The sequence below is a fragment of the Panthera tigris genome, chromosome B4, assembly GCF_018350195.1.
Source record: "Panthera tigris isolate Pti1 chromosome B4, P.tigris_Pti1_mat1.1, whole genome shotgun sequence".
Taxonomy (NCBI): Eukaryota; Metazoa; Chordata; class Mammalia; order Carnivora; family Felidae; genus Panthera; species Panthera tigris.
In genome coordinates this window covers 13351590-13374803 of record NC_056666.1, presented here as the reverse complement: position 1 = coordinate 13374803, position 23214 = coordinate 13351590, and the positions used below count along the sequence as shown (strand labels likewise).

At 44.5% G+C, this 23214-nt stretch overlaps 1 protein-coding gene across 5 annotated transcripts in view; it reads left to right on the top strand.

Annotated features, from left to right (window-relative positions):
• FAM107B (family with sequence similarity 107 member B) overlaps positions 1-23214 on the top strand; it is a 165155-nt gene that overhangs the window by 94936 nt on the left and 47005 nt on the right. Inside the window, exon 1 of one of the 5 annotated variants that reach the window (XM_042991105.1) lies at positions 1325-1409. The exons of 2 other annotated variants lie outside the window; for them this stretch is intronic. The gene's annotated coding sequence lies outside the window, so the exon portion shown is untranslated. Of the gene's footprint in view, positions 1-1324; positions 1410-3380; positions 3479-15933; positions 15956-23214 lie in introns of those variants that run through there. 2 more of the 5 variants (XM_015537170.2, XM_042991098.1) reach the window with 2 other exon arrangements.

Genomic DNA, 23214 nt, shown 5'->3' with positions numbered 1-23214 from the left:
GATTTTTTTCTAAATGAATAAATATGTAAGAATGTATTTTTGTAAGTAAATATATGAGAATGTAGTTCTCTAGGAACAAGTTTATGAGTTCTTTCCATGATTGTGGAAAGATGCTGTTCACATTACCTCCCTGCAAGGCTTTGTAAAGTGTTGGTTATCATTGGGGCACCTGGGTGGCTCAGTCTGTTAAGCATCCGACTTTGGCTCAAGTCATGATCTCATAGCTCGTGAGTTTGAGCCCCATGTAGGGCTCTGTGCTGACAACTCAGAGCCTGGAGCCTGCTTCAGATTCTCTGTCTCCTTCCCTCTCTGCCCCTCCCCTGTTCGGACTCTGTCTCTCTCAAAAATAGTAAACATAAAAAATTTTTAAAAGTGTTGGTTATCACTTATTCAAACACTTGCATACTAGAAAGAACATGAGGCTTATTTTAGGTAGGCCTGGTGTAGTGTAGTAAGTTCCTTGACCTCTGTGAACTCCAGTTTTCTCATCTCTACAATGTGACTATTAGGCAGGGAATGCAGGTGAAGCCCCTGGCACCATGCCTGCGTGTAGGTATTAACAAACGGTAGTGTTCTTCCTTTGTGTGCTCCCCCCAAGCTGGTGTCTGGATATGACCTCATACGTGATTGTTTTCACTCCCGCAGTGGAACAAAATATTCAGTCCCATCGGACTCCACTAGAGTTTGCCCAAGGTTTGGGGTGAGTGCCCACTTCACCTGTACCATCATCCTGGGCCTTCTGTACCTGAAGTGCTGAGCCAGTTTTATAAGTGCTGGTAGAACAGAGAGGTGGCTTAGGAAGTTGGGGGTGAAGGGCCAAGGCTGGACTCTGGGCCCTAACTGGAGGGTGGAAGAGCGAACACTGGACCTGAAGGTATGGATATGGCTGTGTTAGTCAGCTCAGGGGCTACAACAAATACCATAGACTGGGTGGCATAAACAGTGGACGTGTATTTCTCACAGTTCTGGAGGTGGGAAGTCCAAGTTCGAGGTGCTGAGACATACGGTGTCTGGTGAGGGCCCTCTTCCTGGTTTGCACGTATGCAAGACGGATGGCCGTCACATGGCGGTGAGAGAGGTCATTTCTCGTCTCTTCTTCTAAAGGCGCTAATCCCATTCACAAGGGCTCCACTCTCGTGACCTAAACGCCTCCCAGAGGCCCCACCTCCAGATACCATCGCAGTGGACTTTAGGGCTTCAACATAGGAATTTTGGGGAGATGTAAACATTCAGCCCAGAGCAACGGCCAAGCTGAACAGAGGTTTAGAATCTGTGGATAGGCAAAGTTCTTAGAAACCAGGATGTGTTCTGCAGAGAAGGTACGATTTCAGTGGTGCAGCCTGCAAAGTGGAAGTAAGGAGGACGTGGTGAGGGGGCTGGGAACGTCAGCCGGCAGAGGAGAAAATCAGGTCAGTAGGTCACCAGTAACCTGGAGTTGGCAGTGATGCCCAGTGGAGGTCCTTGCCTGGTTCGTTTGTGTGTCATGGGCTCCTGTAAGCGCAGGGACTGGCTGCTGGGTGAGGGGTCCAGGGTTAGTGACTAATGGCAGGAGAGAGCAGCCCACCGGGTTCATACACAGGGATGAGTTACCTTCTGTTTTGTCTGGGATAAGCTTGGTTTGTGTCTTTTGTGTCGTGTATAATTATTAGTAGAGCTTTCCTCCGGACTCCAAAGTGACCTGGTATCATTGACAAATAATTTAGCTTCCTAGGTACACGTCCATGGCTGCAGGTAAGTGTTTGCTGTGTGTTTGAGCAAAGGTCCCCATTAAAGGGTTGACTGACATGAGGTTCTCTGGTAAGCCCACGGCTTCCTGCCTCATTGGAGGAGCTTGGCTCCCATCTCTTTGTCTGCTTATTATTTGGATTCCAAAGAACATCCTGCATTACGGTTTTTAGCGTTCTTTTCTCTCTGGGTTTATGTTTTTTTCAGTGACTGTTTTGGCAGCAGTCCACGAGCTGTTCCCTGTAATCCGGTCACACCTAGTGGCACCATCATCGCACCTCTTTGCCTGGACCTCCTTGGGGGGTTGTGCTTTCCCTGGGGCTCCTGCAGTGCCTCAGCTCCACCTAATGCCTGGAACTAGTGAGAGGCAGAAAGGAGTGAGAGAGGCGAGGACGCTTGGCCTCCTTTTACTACTCAGCCTGATTAGAAGGGTCTTAGGAAGTCTTGGCTGCCTGGCAGTTGGGGTGTGCAGCAATGGCAGCGGGGAACAGGGCTCAGTGCCATCTGGGTACTGTTGATAACGTACCTGTGTGTGTCTCTTGTTCCCCTTGGCACGGGTTCTCTGTCCCTTCTGCTAAGAGCTCCATTCCCCAAAAGAGTTGCTGTTCCTTCTTGAAGTTCCAGAAGCACCATTTGATGTGGGTGCCGGCATCACACAGCACGTCGTCCTGTTTGAGACTGCTTCGTTTATGATGGAACGGAGTGAAAGGTTCTGAGCACTCGGGCGCCCCAGGGTGAGAAGGCAGAGCTCTCCCGCACATTGTCCCTACTGGCAGGTGCTTTTCCTCCTTTGGATTTCTGTGAGGTCCCCTGCTCACGGATTGCATGTTTCCGTGCCTGATTGGAAACTCTGAGTTTGGGGCCCCTCTCATCCTAATCTTGGCCTCCAGAGTGCTGCTGCTTAAATTCTGCCGTTGCGAGTCAGACACTGAAGGGCCCACGGGGTTCAGGCGTGTAGATGGGGCTGGGCTGGCTTCAGTCATGCCGTTCACACTACAAAACACACGAGGAGTGCTCGGCCCCTGGTTCAGACTCAGAGTGCTAGGAGTTCCTTTATTATTTTCTTTAATATTTATTTATTTTGAGAGAGAGAGATAGTGAGCAAGGGAGAGGCAGAGAGAGAGGGAGACAGAGAATCTCAAGCAGGCTCTGCACTGCCAGTGCGGAGCAAGAAGTTCCTTTTAAAAGGCCTCCATTTACATCCTGTTTTATATCATTTTAGTCGCACATTTCCTGAGCTGAAACCCTCCCTCCTAAGAACTAGCCTAGAAACATCCCTCCCCCCGCCCACCACCATCACCACCACCACCCCTTACAGCAGATCCTTTTGGGGGAAAGGACTGTCTTGTACGTTGTGCTGTGTCCCCGGGCCCAGTGATCCCCTGAGGACTGTCCCATCCACGTTGGAACACAGAGGGCCCTCCCGGTGAGTGGACAATGTACGGTTGTGGGTTTGCCTGCCCTTTGCTTCTGTTGCTTCACTTCCTTCACGAGCGTTTCCCCTTTCTTCCTGGCGGCTGGTGTTGGCAACTCAGCACGCAGGTTGGCAGGCTGGCCCAGCCTCTTCTACTTCCTCCAGCCCCCCTCACCCTGTGACTTGGGGTGGGGTGGCATGTCAGGCCACAACTTCCGTGGCCCCTTGTAAAACAAACGGAGAGCTACACACAGCCAGCTTGCGATCTTCCCCAGATGAAAGAATGCTGAAACGTAAAAGGAGGGCAGCCGGTGGGTGGGTGGCTGTCTGCCCAGAAAGGTGAGCTTACATCCTGTTTTTGGAGTCCTGCGGTCCGTACTGTGGTTCTCTGCATGTCATGTCACTTGTCATTAATGAGCAGATTCTTTCTCCTGTATGCTTAGCTCTGGGTTACATATATCTCCCTAAAGAGTCCTGACTCTGGATCTTAAGACACAGGTTGTCTTTTCAGCCAAATGGGGAAGGCTATGTCTTCCCCTCTCTCCCTGGGTAACTTTTGTCAAATGTTTAATTTTTCACTGTCCAGTTCTTTAAAGAGAAGCAGTGTGATTTGGCATCCTCTGGGATCAGAGTGCTTGGGCCCACCTTCCGGGTCTTCAGGTTACAGCTCTGTCAGTAAAATGGGGATAATAGTGTACACTTGATCGAGTTTTACAGAAATAACAACGAGCACATTAATAGTGTGCCTGCCTACAGCCAGCACTCAGGCGAAGGTTGAAAAACGTGGGTATGTTATTAATGACGCCCGCCTCACCATTCTGGTTTTGTTTTTAGAAGAACTGTTACCTGTCTCCTAGAGGGATGGCCACTGTCTATTCGCTAGTGATGTCCAGGGTAAATTGAGAACGAGGCATGCATTTCTGGGGACGACGGCAAAGAGTATTTGAGATCGGCAGTGCCCCAGAAAAGCCGATCTCTTTGGTAACCTGTGGCAAGTGGGATGATGATGATGTACTCTGCGACTGAAGACAGGATTTTATTCTAATGCATCATAACCTGGAGTTTCAGTGGCTGTCACGAGCAGTGTGTGGTCAGTATGCCAAATCTGAAACTGCCCACCTGGGCGAGCAGCCTGCACAATCTCCAGCATTAATCTTGAGCGTCCTACTGTGTGTCTTCTTACAGGAACTGGGCATTGGTTCCACAGCTATTATGGGCGTGGACACCCGCAGGTGCAGCTGAAGTGAGATGGTCCCTGGAACCTCCCAGGGGCTTTATAATGCTGGGACAGGGGGGTCGCTGTAAGGAGTTGATTTCCACCGCGTTTGGTGGTGTAGAACTCTGATTCCTGAATCAGCCATTTCTCCAAGTGTTGGAGTGCATCAGAAGCTGGTCTGGCTCCTGCCACCTCCCTGACCTAGTTTCCAACCACTTTCCTCCTCCCCTCGCTCCAGCCACATTGGCCTCTTTTCTGTTTTTCCTAAACAGGCCAAGCACACGCTTGCCCAGGGTGTGTGGGGATCTCCAGATCCTCTCTCTGGAAAGCTCATCCCAGATATTGAGAGGCCTCTCCATTACCCCTTATAAAATCGGCCCCCTGACCTGCACCCTCTTACCCTGCTTTATTCGTTTTCCTAACGCTTGACCAGACTCACTGCGGATACCTTATAAGCTCCTTTGCTTCTTGCTTGTCTTTCCCCTCCCCCTGTACCCCCAGTAGAAGATGAAGTGCATGAAACGGGTGTTTCCAGCAACAAGGACTCTGCTTTGTTCTTGGTTTGCTGTAACCCCAGGTGTTCTCCCACTGGAGGCGATGCCTAAGCCTTCTCTACTGCCCAAGCAACACGGGATAAGAGTTCCTTAGGTTTTAGTCCTCAAGTATAACTAAATCGTTTGTCTTCTCAGTAAGGAAGGAAATATTTGGGAAGAAAATTCTGCAGAATGCATTATTTTAAGTTCCATTTTGGTATGAAGTCAGGATCTTGGGAGGCCAAGTACGAGGATCACATTGGCATTTCCTTTTGGTAAATTAAAATGAATGAAAGGCCAGTGAATTAAGGGCCAAGCATAATCCTATGGCTTTGGCCTTTAACAGTTTGCATTTTTTTAAATTGAAAATAGCCATGTGCTCCGTGGGCTTTTATTTGTGGGTAAATGAGCAGGGGATGCTGTTTACACTGTTGCTCATTGTTCACACTTTAGCTGTTTCTTCTGTAGTGTGGCCTTGACTTTTAAATTCCATGTATTTGGTTGCACACATGATTTATTTTGAGGTACCCCATCTCTTTGGAAAGAAGAACTGGGGAATGACAAAACGATTTTATCCGTGTCTCATCCCAGGTATTGAGTAGTCAACCTGGTTTTGAGATTCTGTTGCCTCTGTGTGTTTTTCCTTGGTTGATGCTACTGACGGAAAGTTCTGTGTTCGCTTAGAGTTTCCATTTGTTTGGCTGATAAGCTCAGGGAAGCAATTTTAGGGTCGTTTGCCAGCTGGGCAGGGAGGTAGGAACTTGTAAGTCATGAGTAGGGTTTGGAGGTGAATCTTTCATGGGTTTTATCTGGTTTATTCTTAATCTGGTAAGATTTTGGTTACTTTGCAGTAGAAGGCTTCAGAAGGAATCTGCACTGTAATAGGGAAAACAGACAACTGGCTTCTGAATATTAAAATACAGTTTCTTTAAGCATTGCTGTTTCCAACAGATTGGAGTCCGTTTATTCAGTAACTGTGCCTTCCTGTGTTTAGAGACTTAACGTCAGTTGCTGTGGATGTTGAGAAGTGATGCTTAAATAGCAAAACCTACTTTTGAGAAGCTTACATTCTAATAAATGAGTTTTCAAAATCGGTGTGTCACTTTGGTAACTGTTTCATAAACCATTAAGGAAATATCTTTTCTCTTAGAAAATCAGTTTATTTACTGACTTGAGCTTAATGCATAACTTAATGAGGGGTGTCCTTTCCTGGTGTCTGGTTCCAGGGTTTTTCCGAGATGTCTGTAGAAATTAATAGCAAGTGAATGTGGGGTTTGTTGTTGTTGTTTTGTTTTTTTGCTTTGTTATAATTTTGGTGAAGTCTTAAGATTTGTGAACAGGGCTGTCCTTTTTAGCGCACGTTTGAACAAAAACATGGTCTATTTTGTGGAGAGAGTGATTGGAAGAGGGATTTCGGATGGTTGGTAAATTGCAGGTGAATCAAATCACTGCCTTCTGTGAGTTGGCATTTGATTGTGTCAGTGTTAGTTACCAATGATTAGTCAGGCATGATGTGCCTACTTCTCTTCTGCCTCTCCCTCATCTTAATCTCTTCCAAAATTGTCATGTTTGTCTTTGACTGAACAGGAACTCCCTACGCTTTGTTCTGGTGACTGAGGTGTGGTTTGTTTTCTAGCCTTATCAGTGGCCCTTACTTGCTTCCTGATAGTGGACTGACTATAGATCCTAAATAAAGAATCCTATTATTGACTTTATATCAAGGAGCAAAAAGTGAACAGTTTGCCAAGATCCCATCTCTTGTCATGTTTGAGATGGATTTTTCTTCCCCGAGTAAAGACCGGTCATATTTATAAGCTGGTAGTACTATTTCAGCATCTTAGACGGAAATGTGTGTCCATGATAGGGAAGGAACTTGTTTATTGTATGCTTTTCTTCTGTATATTTCTTTTTTTAAACATGTTTACTTATTTATTTTGAGATAGAGAGGGATAAAAAAGGGAGAGAGAGAATCCTAAGCGCGGAGCCTGACGTAGGGCTCGAGTCTACGAACCTGTGACATTATGACCTGAGCCGAAATCCAGAGTCCGATGCTTAACCGCCTGAGTAACCCAGGCATCCCTCTTCTGTATATTTCTAACCTTGAGAATATCACTTAGAGAGATTTGGCAAGGTGAGGAAAGATGAATAAAAATGGATTGAGTTTGTGGAAATGTAGTAACTTAGGTTTATTAAACTCCTAATGGAAGACCCAGTGTCCCGGGCACAGATCGGTATGCAGGATATTTACCCTTGGGGAGCTTACATCTGTTAGGGAGGCTAGGCCCATGCTTGGGTTTAACAAATAGGGTAGACAAAGTAGTTGCTCATTCGTTGCAAGTGAAGTTGGCACCATTTTGCTTATTGAGCTTGCCTGATTGGGAAAGGGCTTTGTACTTTCATGTACTTGGACTAAAGATGGAGACCCCTGTGACGCCCTGTGTAAGCACAGAAATAGGTGCCAGCTGTAGGACTGAGACCATTTGGGAAGAACTGAGGAAAGGGGCCACCATTCTTACTGGTGTTAATGCTAATACCTTTAATAAAACTTAATTTAACTCCTTGTATCTCCTGGCCTGCAGCCATAAAAACATTAGTCGCCCAAAGATGGTTATTTGGAGAAAAAATGTCTTTAACATTGGAGTTATATGTGAATAGAAAATTGTGGATTGTAAGTGCATATGTTCATTTACATTTGTGGAAAAGACGTTGGGCCTGCTTATCCAGGGTTGCCTCTGTGGATGTGTGTTGTCATAAATATAGCTTTATAGATCTGAGTTTAAAGGACTTGGCATTTGAGGACACTGGGTGTGAAATCAGGGTAAGAGAACACGGCCCCTGCTACCATTTTTTGAGAGCTGAAATCCTCAGCTCTCAACTTAAAAAAAAAAGCAGGGGCAGACACTGTGGTATCAGTCAGCATGTCTTTGAGATAAAAAGAGTTTTTAAAAAGAAATAGTTTTTTGATCAAAGAGAGCCTTGGATGATTATACACTTTTTGAGCTCCTGCTTGAAATCGGTGTTTATTCTTTTTCCTACTTTTTAATAGTAGTGACACATATTAACCCCAGAATACTTTGGGAAGATTTTTCTAAATTTTCCAATAACATCCCCTTTTCCTAGTGATCTGATAATGTCTATTCTTAACTAAATTTTCACAGTGTTCTCAACTTTTTCGTCAACATTTTTTTGGGGCATTGTGACTTTAATTTATTAATAAACATCCCTGTTCCTGTTTTATAGTTGGAGCAAACTAAGACTCAGTAGTATATGTTGAGTGCAGCGTTAGGATTCTAGCTGTAAAGAAAAACAAAACTGCCCAGTCTCTCCTCCTGTGGTTCTCCTTTACTCTGACACACCACTGCCACGCTCACCACTTGTGACACCAGGTGTGTGGGGGGTTTTCCCCACTAAGCGTTTCTGAGTGACCTCAGCTGTGTGTCCTGCAATTTAACTCAGTTCTGATGTTCTCTGCCTGGATGTGGTCCCACGTGACGGCCACCTCCCCGCTTCAGACACCAGCTGCAAGTATTTGGTTCCCAGGTTACCTCCAGCTCCTGCCCTGCTTGGCCACACATTAGAGGTTCCCGTGACCTCCTCCCCCTCGGATTTGATTATGTGTTAGAATGGCTCACAGAACTCAGGGAAACACTTGGTTACCAGTTTATTGAAGGATATGGTGGAGGATACAGATGAAAACCCAGGTGAAGAAATACATAGGGCAAGGTCTAGGAGGGGCCTGAGTGCAGGAGCTTCTGTCTCATAGATTCGAGGTGCATCACCCCCCGGTGTATGGGTGTATTCACCAGCCCAGAAGCTCTTTGAGCCCCGAATGCTGGGAATTTTTATGGAGGCTTCCTCATGGAGGCATGATCAATTATTAACTTTCTGAGAACTGAGGGCTGGGGCTGAAAATTCCAAGTTTCTGATCGTGGGTTGGTCTTTCTGGTGACCAGCCCCCATCAGGAGTACACCCAGAGTTGCCTCAGTAGGACAAAAGATGCCTCCGTTGCTCTTACCACTTAGGAATTTACCCTGGTTTCAGAGCCCCGTTCAGTGGGGTCAAAGACCAACCCCTAGAATGAGAGATTCTCCTAGTGCTAGATTTTTGGAACTCTGTGTCAGGAAGTCGGGGCAGAGACTAATACATGTATTTTTTACTATCTCACACGAATGCTACAGAATACTACCGGAAATATTTTTCCTAGTTGTTCCAGTTTCATTAATACCATGTCGTATAGAAGGCTTTCATTTTTTAGGGGAGTTTCTCAGCTGTTGACTCTCAGCTTTGTTTTTTATTGTGTTAACATAACATAAAATTTGTCATTTTTTAAATGGTTTTTTAATTTTGAGTATAGTTGACACACAACGATCTTAACCATTTTTAAGCATATGGTTCAATGCCATTTAGTATATTCACATTAAAAACTTTTTATGTTTATTTATTTATTTTGAGAGAGAGAATAAGTGGGGGAGGAGCAGAGAGAGAGAGGGAGAAAGAATCCCAAGCAGGTTCCACACTGTCCGTGCAGAGCCAGATGCAGAGCTTGAACTCACAAACCATGAGATCATGACTTGAGCCGAAACTAGGAGCCGGACACTTAACCGACTGAGCCACCCAGGTGCCCCAGTGCATTCACATTGTTGTGCAGACATCATGACCATACCTCTCCAGAACTTTCTCATCTTCCCAAATGGAAATTCTGTACTCATTAGACAAAACACTAACTCCCTGTTCTCTCCCATCCCCAGCCCTGGCAACCCCCATTCTACTTTCTGTCTCTCTAAATTTGATTTTTGTAGATACCTCATATAAATGGAATGATACGGTATTCATCTTTGTGTGTCTGCCTTATTTCAGTCAGCACACTATCATCATCGTTCATTCCTGTTGTAACAGGTGTCAGAATTTCCTTCCTCCCTTCCTTATTTATTTTGAGAAAGAGAGAAAGAATCCCAAGCAGGCCCCGTGCTATCAGTGCAGAGCCTGATGCGGGGCTCCATGTCAGGAACTGTGAGACCATGATCTGAGCCAAAATCAAGAGTTGGACGCTTAACCAACTGAACCATCCAGGTGCCCCAGAATTTCATTCTTTTTAAAGGCTGAGTAATATTCCACTATGTATGTCTATACACATCTTGTTTACATATCTATCTTTGATGGATCTCTTATTTTATACCGCGGGTCACAATCAGTACTATTACAACATAAAACACCATAGGAAATATGTACCGTATTAGGGATCAGTATGGTTGGGTGAAACGTGTGTGGTTTACTAAACCCTGTTGGTTGTCCATGTTTTTTCACAGGTGGAATAGACCTGAAATCTTAAGTATCAGGTCTTATGACACTTCGCAGGTGGGGAGGTACGCCATGTTTTCTGTGCTGTGGGAGGGGCAGATAGAAAGAAGGAGCAGGAAGAGCTGACTGACTCGTCCACAGTGATACATTTGGAAGGAATGCTCGTGAATCACATGTGAGCCAAGCAGCATGGTTTGTAAACAGTTTTCAGGGTTTTCCATGGAGCCTCCTCCTGTACTGCCCCTCAGGTTCTTTCTGTGTCACTGCTGTGTCAAGCTTGATTGGGGAGCGAGTGTACTGTGGGCCAGCACTGAAGTTAGCTCACTAAATATGTCTCGCGTGTGCCTCCCCAATGGTAATTTCGCACCCTGTGCCTTGGTCTAGATTTGATATTTCCTAATAATTTAATAACAATCTAGACCTAGAAGGAAATGTCTCTGGTTTAGAGAGGTGGACCATTCCTTGCCCAGAGTTTCACGCAGGTCGTTGGACAGAATTGGGCCCAGAGCTCAAGGCCCTTCTTCCTCTGGTTGTAGTTTTTCATTGTGTTAAACATTTCCCCCACAATAGAAAATTCCCAGCACATTTCGTAAGTAGACCATATGTCATGAATTATGATCCTTAGGAGCTCAAGTTTTAGTTGCCTTAAAGCCTTCATGCTGTAGGTATTGGTGGTGGCGTTACAATGAATATTAAAGCCTAACCTCTTGTAGTTGGGGAGGGTGACTGAGTTGGAAAGGTGACTGAGCATGGTTAGGGTGTGTGAGTGTTGGGCAGGGGACGGTGCACATGCAGGCTTGGGGAGACCCCCATGCATTTGACTTGTTTATATACATGTATTGTCACAGCACTTAAAGAGGGCGCTGATTCATAGGTGGAAGTGTTTGCTTTTGTTATTAGATTTCAGTGAATGTGTGTAGAAGGTATTTGCTTTCAAGCAGAGTAGCTGCTCTCTTATGCACATTCTGCTTGTGCTGCCAGAGACAGCATGTTCCATTGGTCTGGAAGGTCAGTAACTGGTACCAGAGTTGGAACAGTTTGTTTTGCATTGTTTGCTCGTTTCTATGCCTCATGAGGTCATTCATTTGCACACAGAGATGGATATGCCAACTTTCCCGCCTTCTGGACTTGCTACAACATCTCCCTTTGAAGTTGAACTTTGTCTGTTTTGATTTTCGGAAAGAGAGCTTCTTGGGGAGGGGCAAGTGGTGGTGGTAAATTCTTGTTTGGGGGACTTTTCCTTCCCTCTCCAAGGCACCACCGCTATTGGGAGGTGCATTCTTGCCCGGATCTTTTTATCTGTTGCCTTGAGTGAGGAGCCTGCAAATATCCAGAGTTTAGCGTTCATTCTCAGTAACCCGTTTGTTTTCAGGAACCTGTTGTTGCTTGTGCCTTGAGTAGGTGACAAGTGTAGTGCAATTTCTTGGGCAAACTTTGTCTTACTAAAGGTTGGGTTTTTTTTTTTTAAACTTTGAATGATTGGGGGGGTGGGGGGCTCCTGGGTGGCTCAGTCGGTTGAGCATCCGACTTCAGCTCAGGTCATAATCTCACAGCTCATGAGTTCGAGTCCCGCGTGGGGCTCTGTGCTGGCAGCCCGGAGCCTGGAGCCTGCTTCGGATTCTGTCTCCTCCTCTCTGCCCCTCCCCAACTTGCACTCTGTTTCTTTCTGTCTCTCAAAAAGAAATAAACATTAAAAATTTTTTTAAAAAGCATTAAAACTTTGGATGATCATGAATAAAGCCTAAACAAGAAAATGTGTATCTGAGGTAGGAATAAATGTTGAGATCTTCCCATGGGTCACTGAATAATCTAGTCTTTCAGATGTGTGAACTTGAACTTGTGGGTTTAACAGAACAGCAGACCTGTATGATACGAGGCTAAATAAAAAGTGACATCTTGTTACAGTTTTGGACATCATGTCTTTGCCAGGGAGAGCGTTCTGTAAGAGGCTGTTTTTCCCCCCTGAAGATTTCTTCAAATGCCCAACCATCTCTGTCATACTCTGGATGAGTTGTACTTTACCTTTTAAAAATATCTTTTGTGTGTCCAGTATGTTTTATCCCCATGTATTTATTCATCCTCTATTCAATGTTTGGGACCCCGATGATTAAATTGTGGAATTTTTTGGAAGATACGCGCTTCTGGTAAAAATGTCACTATTCCATGGACATTATGGGATGGATAAGTATTTTGAAGTATTTCATTTTAGCTAAATAGCACTTGATTTGCAATTGTTTTGCTCATTGCTTTCCCCTTCTCCCTAGTACTTGTGGATAGAAAAAACACACGTGTGCAGGAACAGCAAACCGCTCTGACAGGCTCCGAGTTGAATTTGCTTCTTGTTCCTTGGTGGGATCACGAAAGATTGGGTTCTTGGGTGTCCATCATGAAACCGTTCAGTCTCTGTCAATACCTGTCTGAGACGACAAGGGTTGTAAATACTCTCCTTCATCGTGGTGTAATATTTTCACAGTGGCTTTGACTTGTCTTGCTACCTATTCCTGCACCACACTGCTGCCTGGCACAAATATTTGGTGACAGTGTAATGTTGATAGAGACCAGTAGATCTCTCTGTCCCCTTCCTATACTGGCTTTTGGGTTTTTTTGGGTTTGGGTTTTGTTTTTTGTTTTTTGTTTTTTTGGTAGGTGCATTTGCAATGTCTTTTCATTGGAGAAAAAAAATATGAGTTACCCTTATTAACATAGGGTTCCTATCTTCCTTGTTCACATTCACATTTATTTATATATAAATCAAATTTTATATATTCTGGCTTAACTTTTGAAAGCTTTACTTTATAAAAGAATTCTCTTTCTGTAGTAATGAAACTAATTTAGAAATATTTACTTGTTGGTAACTGCCTTTGTAGGAAATGAACCTGGTTGGTGGGAGTTTCTGTTCCAGGGTCTGTGTGCTGGTTTTTGAGGAGTTCTGGCTTAACCAGCCTGTGTGGTGGGGGCTGTGCTGGGGCTGTGCTGGGGCTCGTAAGCTACCCTATGAGAATAGGGGCCCATTTTCCTTCATGAAACCTGGTCTTGAATTAATGAGAGGACGGGGAGAGAGGGCTTGTTTGTGGGCTGTGTGAGGGGTGGCAAAGGGCCCTCGGTTTCCTTCCCAGGCCCAACCTGTTGAGTAACCATCGGATCTCCTGGCACTTGTGAGCTTACTGTGCTTTTTTGTTTGGTTAGTTCTCCCGCCCCACCCAAGGCCTGGCTGAACTCTGTCTTCTCCAGAACTTGAGAGCAAGGTTAGACTGAATAGAAGTACTCGAATTGTTCTTCAGTTGAGGAAGTTTTTCTGCATATATATTTTTGTAAATAAGGCTAAAAAGTTTTTGTTGAAACAGTGTTCTATTATTGAGTCTTTCTGAGCTTCTACAGGACTTAAATCTCCAGATGGTATATACTCTTAATACCTATGCATGCTTGCACATGTGCATAAACACACACACACACACACACGCCAGAAAACACAACTCCCTGTGACACAGAACAACATAGCACATATTCTCTCCTTCTCTGTTCCACGGTGATGTGATAACTTTGGCACTTGATTGTCAAGAAATATATTCTGTACTCGGTTTCTGTATTAGTTATTGGCCTCATATCAGTTAAATCCATGAGGATTTTCTGGATTCAGGTAACTTACAAGTTATTAGTGAAATGTGAGAGGTTTAAGGAGAATCTCAGGGTTGGGTGAAGGTTTGAATATCAGAAAAAAATGATTATTTGTGAAACAGACATCTGAGTATTGAGTCCCAAGCAGAAAGGACTTTTAGATAAGGACCAGAGGAACACCTGGTGGAGCTTAGAAAATTCCTAATTTCTTTTCTTCAGGATAAATGTGTATACACCACATAGCAGTCTCATTGTGTTAAAGTACACCTGTGCTTGTGTCCCACAGACTTCCTGGGACACCAGCTGCTTTGGAGTGCCATTTAGTATGTCACCAGCAGCCACCCCACACCCCACACGGGGTTACCTCCCACCCTATTCCCTCTCTCCCTGCAGTTACCTCCGTGGGCTCCTGTAGCCCTGGAACTCCAGGGACTTTCCTCTGAGGACTGTCCTGTGCTTCCCCTTCTTACCCTAGATTTTTGCACTTGCCTCGTGCTGTGACTCCTGCTCTGTGATCAGCCTGCTTATCCTCCAGAAGTCTTCACCTCCTGGTCCTAATGGAACCCGGCTCTTGGAGTTTGCTGCTGTCTGTGCCCTGGTGGGCACAGATGGCACCTTCTGCCACACCCAGATAGCGCCCCGGGTCCTCGTGGCTGCTTTCACATCCTTCCTCTCTCACTCCTTGGCCTTCTGGGCTTGCTATGGTTAGTGATCATCTCCTGCCGTCTGTGCAGTCATTTACTAGTCCTAGCTCCAAAGTTTTGGCCCCTGGGCGGCAGTCTCCTGCTCCAGCCTTCAGGAGTTGTGAGAGCTCATCAGTTGATCCCAGTGGCCTCCAAGGTGGGTGACCAGCAGGCCTCATTTGCCTGGGACTGGGGGCTGGGGCTTTCTTCAGGGATCACTTTCAGTTATAGAACCATCCCAGTTTCCCCAGACACGGGACTTTCAATGCTCAAACTGGAACGGGTGGATCACCCTCAAAGAGTCACTGTCCGAGATCTTGCTAACACGGTGAGCTGCTTTGGGTCTGAAATTTGTAGGCTCCAGAACCTCCAATCCAGTTCCTCTGATGGGCTGTCCCAGGTGACGTCAGATATTTGCCCTTCTGGGTCCATTTCGAGCCCCTTGTCCTGCTCCCACCCTCAGTGTCAGTCACGGTGCCCTTCTCAGTACACCAAATCCCCTTTTCCCTTCTGCCTGCTGTGAGGGCACATCCCAACCCTGGAGGATGGGGCAGCTCACTGTCCCCATGTCTGTGCCTGGACTGCCAGTTTCTGCCAGACCACGTCACAGATGCCACTGTAAGATCCTGGTCCCCACCTTCACCAGGGACTTAGGCCTGCTAGGAAATTAAATGTTTTCCTCCTCAGCACTCCTGCTCTCCACGGTGGCTCTGTCCAACCTTCTCAACATGCAAATCTCCAACTTTATAGTCAGCTACGTCCCTGCTTGTCCCTCGCTGTCAGCAGACCATCCTTTCACCACTAATAAAATGGTCATTTCCAGGCTGTGCCCTCTTCTTCCCACTGCCCCTCTGCAAATCTGCCCATTCTTGGATCCTTTCTTATTTTTCTGTTGATGGTGCAAGAAGTATCCCCCTCACTTCCTGAAAATCAGTTTCTCTCCCACCTCCTGTTTCCACCTCTGCCCTGGTGTTTCTTTATCATAAGGATTTGCCAATGCTCACGTCTTTCCCGTCTTAAAAACAGAATACAATGGACACCGTGAAACCCTTACCTTCCCTGATGCCCTGCACTTTGGCTACTACTTTCTCTCTCCTTCCCTTTGATGAAACGTCTGGAGAGGATATTCTCCTTTCTGGTTTGTACTTCGTTCCCTACTGCTGGATGACAAATTATCATAAATGTAGTGGCTTAAAATGACATGCATTTATTATCTCACCATTTCTGTGGGTCAGGAATCCAGGCCTAGCATATCTGAGTTCTGTGCTTCAGGCTGTGGTCCATGGGTGTACAGGGCTGTGGTCTCATCTGAGGCTCACCTGGGGAAGAATTGCTTCTAAGCTCACGGAGGTTATTGGCAGAATTCATTTCTTTGCAGTCATGGGGCTTAAGTTGCCCTCTGTTCCTACAGGTCCCTGTACTTCATGGTCCATGGGGTTCCACTTACTTCATGGCAGCTCCTGACAGCTGGTAAGAGAGAGACTCCAGCAAGATGTAATAATCATGGGAGTGATAATCCTGTCACTTTTGCCACATCCTGTTGGGTGGAAGTGAGTCACGGGTCCTACTTCCACTCAGAGGGAAGGGGTTGTACTAGGGGATGAGAGGTGGGGGATGAGGTTCATGGGGGCCTCCTTGGTCTCTCCACCACATGCCTCATGTCTCAATTTGCTCATTCCCATTCACTCCTCACACTACTGTATTCCTTTTTTTTTTTTTTTTTTTTTCCCTTATCTCCACCACTTTACTGAAACTGCTCTCAGGCAGAATTTGCTACATAGCGTGCTGAGTTTAGTGCAAAATGAGAATGCAGGGTTCCTTGTTCAAAAATTATTAAGAATTTCAAGATGGTGGCAGCAAAGCATGAAACCATGTCCCAGGTGCATGCTCGCGAAGCCAGCCTTGAAGGAAAGTCATCCTCCCTATTGCTGAGTTCAGAGGGTGCTTGCTTGTGCTCTTGATGGACCGCTCAGCAGTTCTTGCTGAACACAGTTTACCACGGCTGAGAACGTGTTCCTCTGTGCAGTAGTCGCCTATCTCTGAGCCCTGAGCCCTGGATTCCCTGCTCTTCCTGGGTACTCCCCTTCGGTCTCTTTTGCAGGCTCCTCTGCACCCATCCTGTAGATTGTGGGCTCCCAAGTCCGTGTATCTAGCCTGTTTGTGACTCTCGAGCTCAAGCACTTATGCCAGTGCCTCCTTTACACATTCACTTGCATGTTTTATGGGCATCAGAAGTGCAGCATGTCCTGTTTTCTCTGATCCACCAAGCTTGTTTCTCCATTTTGGTGGCTGGCTTCATTGTCTCCCCAGGTGAGTTTTGATTTCATTATATATAAATCCCTGCCTTTGAGCTCCTTCTTTGTTTTTCTGAATAATCTTAAACTTCTTAAGATCTGTGCTGCCACATGTCCATGAAGGGTTGGCCACCGGGACTGATTTCATCCCGAAGGTCTTCTCGACATCTGCAGCCTGTTGTCTCAGGGTTTCCTGGGCTTCCTCTGTTACTACCCAATGTAGTTCATTGCTGCTGCTTCCTTAGTTAAGTGTCTGCTTCCCCCATTAGCATGTCAACCTCATGAGAGTAGGAACTTCGTTTGTTCACTGCTTTAACCTTGGTGTTGAAGTGTGCTGGGCACCTGCTACAAATACATATTCTAATAATGAAAGAGTATTTAAAATTTTCAATCTGATTTTTTAAAGTGTGATCATTTTGGATTGTCTGGGTGGCTCAGTAGGTTAATCACCTGACTCTTGCTTTCTGCTCAGATCATCATCTCACTGTTGTGAGATTGAGCATAATGTGGGGCTCCACACTGGACATGGAACCTGCTTAGGATTCTCTCTCTTCCTCTCTCTCTCCTCATCTCCCTCTCTCCCTCCCTTCCCCCTCTCCCTCCCTCTGCTCTGCTCTCTTTTTCTAAAAAAAAGAAAGTTAAAAAAAATAAAGTGCGATCATTTTGTTTCTTTGTAGAAACTGAATGTTACGGAAAAACAGGACAGGGCGCCTGGGTGGCTTCGGTCGGTTAAGCCCCCACCTCTTGATTCTGGCTCAGGTCAAGATCTCACAGGGGCGTCTGGGTGGCTTAGTCGAGTGAGCGTCTGACTTCAGCTCAGGTCATGATCTCGTGGTTCATGGGTTCGAGCCCCGCATCGGGCTCTGTGCTGACAGCATAGAGCCTGGAGCCTGCTTCGAATTCTGTGTCTCCCTCTCTGCTCCTTCCCCACTCATGCTCTGTCTCTCTCTCTCACCTTTAAAAATAAATTTAAAAAAACATTAAAAAAAAAAGATCTCACAGTCTGTTGTGAGATCAAGCCCTGTGCTGGGCCCCATGCCGGGTGTGGAGCCTGCTTGAGATTCTTTCCTTTTGCCTCTCCCTTGCATGCATGTGTGCATTGTCTCTCTCTTTCTCACTCACTCTCAAAAAAAACCCAAAAAACAAAAAAGAAAAACAAGACAGTGGCATAGTAGCCTTGCAGTGCTTGAATATAAGGAATATCTATAGTGCTGTAATCGTTTTGGGGCTTTGGATTGTTGATTAGAAAGTAACATTGTAACAGGAACTAAGCGCATGTTTTCTTATTTCCCTTGAGTTCTGGGCACTGATAGGTGAAAGGGTGTATGTGTGTATAATTTGGTCTGTGGAATTCACAGAATTGCCTGTGTAATTTTGATAAGAGGAAGTAAAAACAGCGTGTGTCAGATACCATCATCTGAATCACTCTGCCCTTACCCAGATGTATTTTGATAGTTTTTTGTCTTATTGTGTTTAACCAGCAAGGGAGAGGTAATTGTCGTTAGAGATCTTACATCTCTGACTTTCTGGGGTCCTGTTTTCCTTGCTGTATCTGCTTGAAGAAAGTGTTTGGCAATAGAATGCTGAAATATATTAAGTATCTGGGAGCCTAGTTTTTTAGAGACTAAACGTGGGCCAGGAGAGGAAGAATTCCACCCAATGCAGATAGGATGAATCTCTCAAAAGCCTTGGAGCAATCTCATTTAAGCAGAAATCAGTCACACACAAACAAAATAGTACATGGGTATATTTGTTAAAGAGAGCCTTCATTCTACAGCCCAGGATTTTTAAGCTTTTTGATCTCAGGACTCCTTTACGCTGTTAAAAAGTATTTGAGGACCCCAAAGAACTTTTTCTGTTGTAATGTCTATTGATATTTACTTTGTTAGAAATTAAAACTCAAAAAAATAAAAAATGTACTTAAAATGACAAAAATAGCAATACCCTCATTATATCTAACAAATTGGGAAAGGTAGGAGCATTGAAATAACCTTTTCGGATAACTATGGATATTCTTTGATACTTCATTAATATATGACTAGTGGTGGTTTTTTAAAGGTTAGGTACAATGTAGGTTCTGAAACCATAACATAGATCTTTTCCTGGTCTGTTACTTTAGAATTCAGCAGTTCATCTTGCATTCTGAATAGACAGAAAAGGTATAATTAAGTCAGTTACAACACATCTGTATAATGAAATATTATGCAACTATATTTAAAAAGTATTTTATCACAGATGAAATGCTTTTAAATGTAATAAATTGTCTACTCAGTATGATCCTAATTTTGAAGAGGTGTGTGTTGTACTAATTGAAAGGAAAATAGCAAAATATGGGAATGTGTCCTGATGCATTCATGGATGATTTTCTTTATACTTTTATGTATTTTCCAAATTTTCTACAATCAGCACATTGCTTCTAAAATCAGGGAAAAAATTAAGGCCTTTTCTTTCTTAAAAAAATTTTTTTTAATGTTTATTTTTGAGAGAGCATAAATGGGAGAAGGGCAGAGAGAGAGGGAGACACAGAATCTGAAGCAGGCCCCAGGCTCTGAGCTGTCAGCACAGAGCCCAATGTGGGGCTCGAACCCACAAACGGCGAGATCGTAACTTGAGCAGAAGTCAGACACTTAACTGATTGAGCCACACAGGTGCCCCAGGGTTTTTTTTTTTTTTTTAATAAAGAATAAATATCTATTAAATGATTTTCCTCATCCCTGGACCACCTTTTACAAGAACCCCAATATGTATAGTTGGAGTGGTAGCAAGATCATTTCTTCCTCTCAAGTTTTTGTTTATTTAACAGAACCGATGTAACCTTTCTTTGGCTATTTTAAGCCTCAGGAATTTAACTTTTTAGTTTAGTGGCAATTAATTGATGTATTAAAGAAACTGTATTCAAGAATTATTCAAGGAAAGTATTGCTGAATTTTATAGCAGGGACATAATTTGCTTTTTCTCATTTCTGTCACACCTCAGGCAAATCCTGTTTCTTATCTAGGTAAATTGGCAAAAGGATCTTGTACTAGGTGATAAAGCTACTGTCATAGTTGAGAAATATCCTGGAAATCAGCGTGTAATTAACCTCTCATTTACTGCCTCTGAGTAGTTTGTCAGAGAGGTGAGTGTGGCGTTTTTCTCTTTACGGTTTTATGGCTGGAAGTTGAAGTGACTTCAGAGAAATGCAAAGGGCAGCCCACATCTGGGGATTAGTTCCCTGCTTACCCATGGATTTAGAAAGGATGTTTGCTTGCTATTATGTCCCTGATGTTGTATTGTCCAAAAATATTGCTGCTTTAAGGCTTTTGTCCTCAGTGTGTGGACAGGAATCCAAATCTGCTGATGGGCCTCTTTTTCTGAAAATGGAGGACATTTCTTTGTTTTATGTTGGCATCCTGTTGGCATTTCTTTGTTTATGTTCCTTATGATATAATTAAGTGATTATTAGATGTCTACAGAAGCTACGGTGCATCCACGAAGAAGGAAATTAGCAGTTTTGCATCCTCCACTTATCATCTTAAAGATGAGAACATCCCTTTGATATTTCCAGCTGAGCATACAGGTCTGTGGCTTTAGTTAATGTGCTGGTGACGTCTTGCAGTGTTTGCAATCTCTCCAGGGCTGTTTACTAAGGCATAGCCCACTTTAAAGTGTAAACTGTGATGGGAAACTAGTGCCTATTCTAATATTGTTTTACATTAAAAGGCCATTCTATCCTCTGCCTAAAACAGTCGAGAATATTCTACTCGGGGGCATCCTTAATGGTTAAAGTCATCATTAAATTTGGAAATCTTCTATTATCCATCAGATTTTATGAGTTGAACATTTGGGAGGCTAGGGAATGCACTCCAGATATAGGTAGTGATTTCTTCATGTTGTTATTGAAACCGCTGTTTGCACTGCATTTATTTCTCAGATCTGTCGTCATCTTTTGTGTAATAGAGCGGGCTTAGAAGAATTTGCAGGCTAAGTAAGGAAGGAGGAGTGTTGTTATTACTGTATTACCGTAATCATAAACTTCATGAACTGCAGGGGTGTTTTACCCTTGCCTGCCTTTGGTATCGATGCCAAAATCCTGTTCCTGACCACTTTTCCATCTTCCCTCCTGCTGGCTCCCTGTGCTGCAGCCACCCAGGCCCCCTTCTTGTCTAGTCTCAGCTTTTGCTCATGCTGGTGGCTCTCCCTGGAGTGGATCTCTCCCTACATAGCAACTTCATTCAGATAGTTGCTCAAATACCACTCAGGTGTCTGTTCTTTCCTTAATGAAATCTTCCCTGAATATCCCAAATAGCCCAGCCTTTCATTCTGTTTCCTTCCCTGTGTTTGCTTTCCCTAGTCCTTACTTACTCCTTGATAAATACATATATGGTAAAACCTTGCAGTGCAGGTAACTTGTTCTGCAAGCGTTCTGCAAGACAAGCAAACACTTCTAATAAATTTTAATTTGATAAAAAAGTGACGTCTTGTAATACGAGTAGTACCTGATGGCAAATGTCACAGGATCACAACTGAGCGAGTGGTTCTTGAAATTCACCTTGATATTCAAGTGCTTTGGATTACAAGCATGTTTCCAGACGAATTAGGCTTGCAAACCAGGGTTTTACTCTATTTCTATTTGCTTGCCCGGCCTGCCTCATGTGGGTTTCATGAGGGCGGGGGCTTCGTTTCCTCTGTTACTACTTCCACATTGTTTAGAATAGTGTCTGGCACTTAACAGGCACGAAATAAATACTTGATGAGTTAAGGGAAGAAGGAATTCACCAGATTCTCTGTCATGGGCTACTATAAACAGATTGCATTTAATTTCCTGATGTCATACGTCTTTTGAAACACGGGATGAAAGGCTTGCTGTGTTATACCTTGATTCAAACTGTGCCAAACACCATCCCGGACAGGCAGTTGATGGTCACATGTTCTGGAACAAAATTAGATGTGAGTGGCCAGATAGTTGTTTATACTCGTGTCTGTCAGTGGCTTCCAGAACACCAGTGTGCTCTGTAGATGGTGCAAATGGGAGCACGAAAAAGCCCGAGAGATTGGTGGGAAGCAGTTTGATTTTTTAATTTTTACATATTTGGACTCTGGAGTAAATACTTTGACTTGCTTTTTTTTTTTTTTTTTTTAAACATTTTATTTATTTTTGAGACAGAGAGAGAGAGAGCATGAACAGGGGAGGGTCAGAGAAAGAGGGAGACACAGAATCCGAAACAGGCTCCAGGCTCTGAGCTGTCAGCACAGAGCCCGATGCGGGGCTCAAACTCACGGGCCGCGAGATCATGACCTGAGACGAAGTTGGACGCTCAACCGACTGAGCCACCCAGGCACCCCTTGACTTGCTTTTTAATGCTAGTGTTATGAACAACTTTGATGAGGTTCTTGTTGAAAATAACTGGTGTGTCAGGTATATATGTTGGGCTAAATCGGAGAGTTAGTGACAAAAACAGTTTCCATCAGTGCCTTCCTCCTTCTCAGGGACCTGCTATAGTGGTCATACAGTGTCAGAGGTAAACCACATCTGGATTCAGAGCCCTTTGTTAAACTTGTCCTCGTACCGATGTAGCCTTCTTTCCTGCCATTTATTTACCTGGTGAGTCCTCCTCAATTTGGTCAGGCTGGTGTTGCCATTATTTCTCTTGCCTCTGGGCCCCTTGGTGTCCCTTAAAATATCCTGCTTGGTCGTTGCTGACCCTGCCTGGCCAAACCCTTCTTTCAGGGCTTGCTTCAGTGGGGTGCTCACCCTCTGACTAAATCTGTGTTCCCTGCTGTTTACACAGTTTAGTTCTGAATCAGTATGTGATATTAATGTGTTACAGATCTTTAGTTTTTACCAAAAGACTTTTAAAAGGGACTCTTGTGTATCCTTTGTTTTTCTTTTTTAGATAACATTTCTTTTAGGGGCGCCTGGGTGACTCGGTCGGTTAAGTGCCAGACTTCAGCTCAGGTCATGATCTTGCAGTTTGTGGGTTTGAGCCCCACGTCAGGCTCTGTGCGGACAGCTCAGAGCCTGGAGCCTGCTTTGGATTCTGTGTCTCCCCCTCTCTCTGCCCCTCCCCTGCTTGAACTCTTTCTCTCTCTCTCTTTCTCTCTCTCTCTCAAAAATAAACATTAAAAAAATTAAAAAAATATTTCTTTTTTTAAAAGTTTCTTTTTATTTATTTAGAGAGTGGGGGGGGGGAGGGGCAGAGAGAGAGAGGGAGAGAGAGACCCAAACAGTCTCCACGCTGTCAGCATAGAGCCTGATGTGGGGCTCAAACTCACAAATTGTGAGATGATGACCTGAGCCGAAATCAAGAGTCAGATGTTTAAGGAACTGCACCACCCAGATGCCCCTCATGTATATCCTTTGTATCCCCCAAGCCTGATAGGCAGTGAAGAAAAGAGAAAATATAAGACCCAGAATATTGACTGGACAAACTTGACTTTGGGACATTCCAGTCA